Source organism: Brienomyrus brachyistius, unplaced genomic scaffold, assembly GCF_023856365.1.
Source record: "Brienomyrus brachyistius isolate T26 unplaced genomic scaffold, BBRACH_0.4 scaffold45, whole genome shotgun sequence".
Classification (NCBI taxonomy): domain Eukaryota; kingdom Metazoa; phylum Chordata; class Actinopteri; order Osteoglossiformes; family Mormyridae; genus Brienomyrus; species Brienomyrus brachyistius.
Window position 1 is genome coordinate 649903 of NW_026042320.1, and position 6635 is coordinate 656537.

Here is a 6635-nt window from a genome sequence, read left to right on the forward strand (position 1 = left end):
GCTTTAATTGCTTTGTTTTATTTTTGCGTTTCAGGCAAAACTACATAACACTTAAAGACACTACGGGCATGTAAATGGAGAACGAAATTATAGTTATACTGAATCTCCTACACACAATACCAAGGTTACCAACTTTGGTCAGCTGACCGGAGTGAGACGTTCAATTCCCGTAAGATTTCTTTGCGCCAGCCTGAGAGTCTGAAAACACGTCACACCAGATGCATGAGAGATGGAAACCTGGGATATTCAGTCGAATCAGATCAAATATGATGCTAAGTTAGTACTAAGTTAAAATATGTTCCGGACTTGTAACATGCACCCATGATTTGGAACAGTCAGCAGGCTGTCTCTGGCCACGCCCCCTACACTCGGTCCGGCCCCTGGCTTTTCCTGAATTCTGATTTCTTTAGATAAACATTGACTTCATTGATATTGTTATTGATTTATCGACAGACCATCATACGTTTTAGACGTTATAATAATAACACTCTATTGATCCCCAAAGAGAGAAATTCTCTCCTTGCCTGCCCCCTCTTACTGTCCATGATACACAAGCACATATGTAGAAAAACGTCAGCTTGGAAGCCAAGGATGGACTTAACCTACTCCTTAGGGTTTACCAGAAACTGCCACATGGCCGAGTGGTCTTATTCGCCCGACTCAACGTAACTGGCCTTTCAAAGTAAGGTGTATTCTGTTCTCCGAAGTAAGGCGTGGGTTCGAATCCAACTTCCGACAAAAGTTCTTCAATCGCTACAGCAGAATTTGAGCCACTGATTGGCTTTAATTGCTTTGTTTTATTTTTGCGTTTCAGGCAAAACTACATAACACTTAAAGACACTACGGGCATGTAAATGGAGAACGAAATTATAGTTATACTGAATCTCCTACACACAATACCAAGGTTACCAACTTTGGTCAGCTGACCGGAGTGAGACGTTCAATTCCCGTAAGATTTCTTTGCGCCAGCCTGAGAGTCTGAAAACACGTCACACCAGATGCATGAGAGATGGAAACCTGGGATATTCAGTCGAATCAGATCAAATATGATGCTAAGTTAGTACTAAGTTAAAATATGTTCCGGACTTGTAACATGCACCCATGATTTGGAACAGACAGCAGGCTGTCTCTGGCCACGCCCCCTACACTCGGTCCGGCCCCTGGCTTTTCCAGCGTTTTCGCGAAAAGCCTTGTCGAGTCGGGAAACTTCGACGCGTTTCGTACCGCTGGCACGAGTTCGGCTGCTTCGTTTCAAAATGTTTAATGTAGAACAGCGCTATGAAAGCAAATGTTAAAAGACATTATGTCAGGACTTTCACTGAAGGCAGCAGAGCATTATATGTTACTGCTAACGCTTCGTCTTGTGTTCAGGTTCTTAAATAACATATACTGTCATTCTGATTTCTTTAGATAAACATTGACTTCATTGATATTGTTATTGATTTATCGACAGACCATCATACGTTTTAGACGTTATAATAATAACACTCTATTGATCCCCAAAGAGAGAAATTCTCTCCTTGCCTGCCCCCTCTTACTGTCCATGATACACAAGCAAATATGTAGAAAAACGTCAGCTTGGAAGCCAAGGCTGGACTTAACCTACTCCTTAGGATTTAACTGGAAACTGCCACATGGCCGAGTGGTCTCATTCGCCCGACTCAACGTAACTGGCTTTCCAAAGTAAGGTGTATTCTGTTCTCCGAAGTAAGGCATGGGTTCGAATCCAACTTCCGACAAAAGTTCTTCAATCGCTACAGCAGAATTTGAGCCACTGATTGGCTTTAATTGCTTTGTTTTATTTTTGCGTTTCAGGCAAAACTACATAACACTTAAAGACACTACGGGCATGTAAATGGAGAACGAAATTATAGTTATACTGAATCTCCTACACACAATACCAAGGTTACCAACTTTGGTCAGCTGACCGGAGTGAGACGTTCAATTCCCGTAAGATTTCTTTGCGCCAGCCTGAGAGTCTGAAAACACGTCACACCAGATGCATGAGAGATGGAAACCTGGGATATTCAGTCGAATCAGATCAAATATGATGCTAAGTTAGTACTAAGTTAAAATATGTTCCGGTGTTGTGCCGAATTCTGCACCCCTGCCGTGAAATGCACCCCCTGTCGGGAGCGCGCACCGCTCTTTTCTTCTATTCGAAGTGGGAAAATACGTAGTTCCGTCAATCTAAATATGCAACAGAAATATTAAATTGCGTTTGCACATTTAGAAGACCACTGTCCCACTTCACGAAGGCTGCATTTAACCCATATAAAACTGATAAACTGTGACATGTAAACGATGAGCTCCGAACGAGAACGTAGGTGATTTATTTGTCTCGTCATCAGTTTACTAGTTTGAGAACAAGGAAGTCCTTCGCTTTAAGAATCAAAGCAAATTACACAGTATTATTCCCTATACATATCTAGTAATTATCTTTTTCCACAATGAAGAGAGTGTTCTGGTACAGTGATCCGAAATACCTAAACAAAAAAGATATTTATCTTTATGACGGCTAATCTGGCAGGAACTTCATTTCCATTCTCCCCTTTTATTCCATCACGAAATGCTGCTATCAAGCGACATATTTAAAGAAATAGATAATAATTAATTAATTTCATGAATGCCACATCACGTGCAGCGCGGGGGTGAGGGGGGGGGTGCATTTTACGGCAGCTTACTTCTTTCGTATTTAAGAAACTGGCTCAGTACCTGTGCTATTAGTACCTTACAAAGTTCGCTCTGTTTATTGATCTTGATCTATTGTGCAGGTTTATGAAAAGCATATTAGGAGGAGGTGAACTGACAGGAACATGCAGGGGTGGAAGGGGGTGTGTCCTTTAGCATAAGGGTATGCACCCTTTTTAAATCTATCTGCTAAGATAACAACATTAGGGGACCTGCCATGAATTGCACCCCCTTTGAATTCTTGAAGCATTTTGGTATCTAATCACCGGAGACAGAGATACAGGGGGGTACCATTCACGGCAGGGTACCTGCCGGGAATTGCACCCCCTTTGAATTCTGGGTCTGAATGTCCTACATAAATGAAATTTGCTCAGGTAGTACACTTTGCCATACAGAGTGTACTGTCCAAAGCATTTTGGGATCTAATCACCAGAAACAGAGATACAGGGGGGTGCCATTCACGGCAGGGTACCTGCCGGGAATTGCACCCCCTTTGAATTCTGGGTATGAATGTCCTACATAAATGAAATTTGCTCAGGTAGTACACTTTGCCATACAGAGTGTACTGTCCAAAGCATTTTGGGATCTAATCACCAGAAACAGAGATACAGGGGGGTGCCATTCACGGCAGGGTACCTGCCGGGAATTGCACCCCCTTTGAATTCTGGGTCTGAATGTCCTACATAAATGAAATTTGCTCAGGTAGTACACTTTGCCATACAGAGTGTACTGTCCAAAGCATTTTGGGATCTAATTATCAGAAACAGAGATACAGGGGGGGGGGCATTCACGGCAGGGTACCTGCCGGGAATTGCACCCCCTTTGAATTTTGCAGGAAAATGGACATCCAATTTAAAATTATTTAGGTTCCCCTGAATCACAATGTTTTATGGAGTGATCTACAGTTAGACAGATACAGAGCGCTCCGTTATGTCAGGATTCCTTTTTCAAGAAATGTAAATATCAATCGCTAAACTTATCATGTATGTTTTGGTACCAAGTTTGCATCATGATTCACAGTTAAAATTACAGTTTGAACGCCAATGATCTTGGATGCCAAAAAAATGAATATGCTGCCTCATGACAACACATGTAATGCACTGTACCTACACAGATTATGAAACAGACCTTGCTGATGTCAAGTGGGCATGAAATGGGATATAATGTAGAAACTTAACTTAATGTTCTAGTTATAATTATTCATTTCAACATTAAAGTTTTCCTATAGATATCATCTGAGATTCAATAGGCAAATTATTTTGTGAAGGCATAGAAACTTTAATAATAAATACAATTAATAATCCCAACAATGACTACAAACTAAACGCTTAATAAAATCAAAAGTTCACTTATTATTATGGATAATAATAATAATGTTAGAAAACAATTAGTTGCATTGTCAAATAAATAAGTAATTAATCCTACATGAAACACAAAACTAATAAAATGACAATTCCTTATGTGCATGCTGGACAAATATAGTCCTGATCAATAGGAGGATTCTGCATGCAGTCATGGTGGTACCATCTGCTGCAAACATCACAGCAGACCTAAAGGGAAGGGAGAGTGTTTCCATTAAAGTATGGTTAACACTTATCACATTAAGTATTCAAAGCAATTAATGTAATCAGAATAGGTAATTCAGGGAAGATTATTGCCTACATATAACAAGTACTGTCCTAAAACACAAGTAAATATGTACAGCGCCCTCCACAATTATTGGCACCCCTTGTAAAAACTTGTAAAAAAGGCTTAGAAAAAATCTTCCTCTCAGTGAAGTAGCTTCATCTCACACTGAAATAAATTTGAAAAATCCAACCTGTCTTTGAAATAAATTTATTCAAAGAAAAAACTAATCCTTCATTAAGAAATAATAATTTTTCATAAAAACACATGTGCCACAATTATTGGCAGCCTTGGAAATTACAGTGAACACAATGTAACTGAAGCATGTTTCCCATGTAAATTGTACAACTTTGAGTTGATTGGAGTGAAAAGGAACCTTCAAGCTGTAATCCATGACTTCCTGATTAACTGGGGTCTCCGTAAAAAAACACCAGATGCCACATTCATTCTAATGTATTATTTGGATGGTATGCCAGAAAAAAAACTTTTTTTGTCAGCTAACCACAAACGTAAACAGCTGGAGTTTGCGAAAGACTATTACAACTTTGACTGGAACCAAAATTTAATAGTCTGATGAAACAAAAGTGGAGCTTTTTGGTAATAAACATTCAAAGTAGGTTTGGTGTAAAAAGAAGGATGGCTGTAGTAAAAAAAAAACCTTATCCCATCTAAGATATGGTGGAGGTTCTGAGATGTGAGACTGTTTTTCCTACAATGGCCCTGGAAACCTTGTTATGATACATGGAATTTTGGACTCCATGAAATATTTTAAATCAAAATTTTGCTGCCTGTGCTAGGAAACTAAAACTGGGCCATCCAGTTGGGTCAATACTGGGTCTTCAAGCAGGACAATGATCCTAAGCACATGTCCAAATCAACACAAAAATAGCTAGCTGATCACAGAATCAAGCTTCTGCCATGGCCATCCCAGTCCCCTGACCTGAACCCCACTGAAAACCTGTGGGCTGAACTGAAGAGGAGAGTGCACAAGAGAGGGCCTAGGACAATGGGTGACCTGTAAAGAGAAATGGTCTCAGATACCCTGCTCTGTATTCTCCAACCTTATAAAATGTTACAGGAGAAGACTTAGTGCTGTTATATTGGCAAAGGAAGGTTGTACAAAGTATTAAGTATTAAGGCTGCCAATAATTGTGGCACATGTGTTTTTATGAAAAATTATTATTTCTTAATGAAGGATTAGTTTTTTCTTTGAATAAATTTATTTCAAAGACAGGTTGGATTTTTCAAATTTATTTCAGTGTGAGATGAAGCTACTTCACTGAGAGGAAGATTTTTTCTAAGCCTTTTTTACAAGTTTTTACAAGGGGTGCCAATAATTGTGGAGGGCGCTGTACATATTTACTTGTGTTTTAGGACAGTACTTGTTATATGTAGGCAATAATCTTCCCTGAATTACCTATTCTGATTACATTAATTGCTTTGAATACTTAATGTGATAAGTGTTAACCATACTTTAATGGAAACACTCTCCCTTCCCTTTAGGTCTGCTGTGATGTTTGCAGCAGATGGTACCACCATGACTGCATGCAGAATCCTCCTATTGATCAGGACTATATTTGTCCAGCATGCACATAAGGAATTGTCATTTTATTAGTTTTGTGTTTCATGTAGGATTAATTACTTATTTATTTGACAATGCAACTAATTGTTTTCTAACATTATTATTATTATCCATAATAATAAGTGAACTTTTGATTTTATTAAGCGTTTAGTTTGTAGTCATTGTTGGGATTATTAATTGTATTTATTATTAAAGTTTCTATGCCTTCACAAAATAATTTGCCTATTGAATCTCAGATGATATCTATAGGAAAACTTTAATGTTGAAATGAATAATTATAACTAGAACATTAAGTTAAGTTTCTACATTATATCCCATTTCATGCCCACTTGACATCAGCAAGGTCTGTTTCATAATCTGTGTAGGTACAGTGCATTACATGTGTTGTCATGAGGCAGCATATTCATTTTTTTGGCATCCAAGATCATTGGCGTTCAAACTGTAATTTTAACTGTGAATCATGATGCAAACTTGGTACCAAAACATACATGATAAGTTTAGCGATTGATATTTACATTTCTTGAAAAAGGAATCCTGACATAACGGAGCGCTCTGTATCTGTCTAACTGTAGATCACTCCATAAAACATTGTGATTCAGGGGAACCTAAATAATTTTAAATTGGATGTCCATTTTCCTGCAAAATTCAAAGAGGGTGCAATTCCCGGCAGGTACCCTGCCGTGAATGCCCCCCCCCCTGTATCTCTGTTTCTGATAATTAGATCCCAAAATGCTTT